This window comes from Cherax quadricarinatus, chromosome 34, assembly GCF_038502225.1.
Source record: "Cherax quadricarinatus isolate ZL_2023a chromosome 34, ASM3850222v1, whole genome shotgun sequence".
In the NCBI taxonomy this organism is placed as follows: domain Eukaryota; kingdom Metazoa; phylum Arthropoda; class Malacostraca; order Decapoda; family Parastacidae; genus Cherax; species Cherax quadricarinatus.
In genome coordinates this window covers 7,088,222-7,088,497 of record NC_091325.1, presented here as the reverse complement: position 1 = coordinate 7,088,497, position 276 = coordinate 7,088,222, and positions in this window count along the sequence as shown.

Below are 276 nucleotides of genomic sequence, written 5' to 3'. Positions count from 1 at the left end.
TGCAGGCAGAGTCGTGTTTGTTAATTTTATGCCTTTGATCGAATCTCTCAGCCACCAGGTGTGTCTGCGTCTGTGTGGGTGTGTGTATGTAGGTGAGGGTGGGTGGGTTTGTGTGTACTTGTTAATATCTCCTGGTCCTTGGATCTTGAATGTTATCGTTCAGTTCTGTTGATACCTGGTATCAATGGAACGATCCTTTAGAGTTTAATTTTGATTGTAATAATAATGGATCGATCCATTTCTCACATATTTTTCTTCAGTTGTTGCCTATTCCCA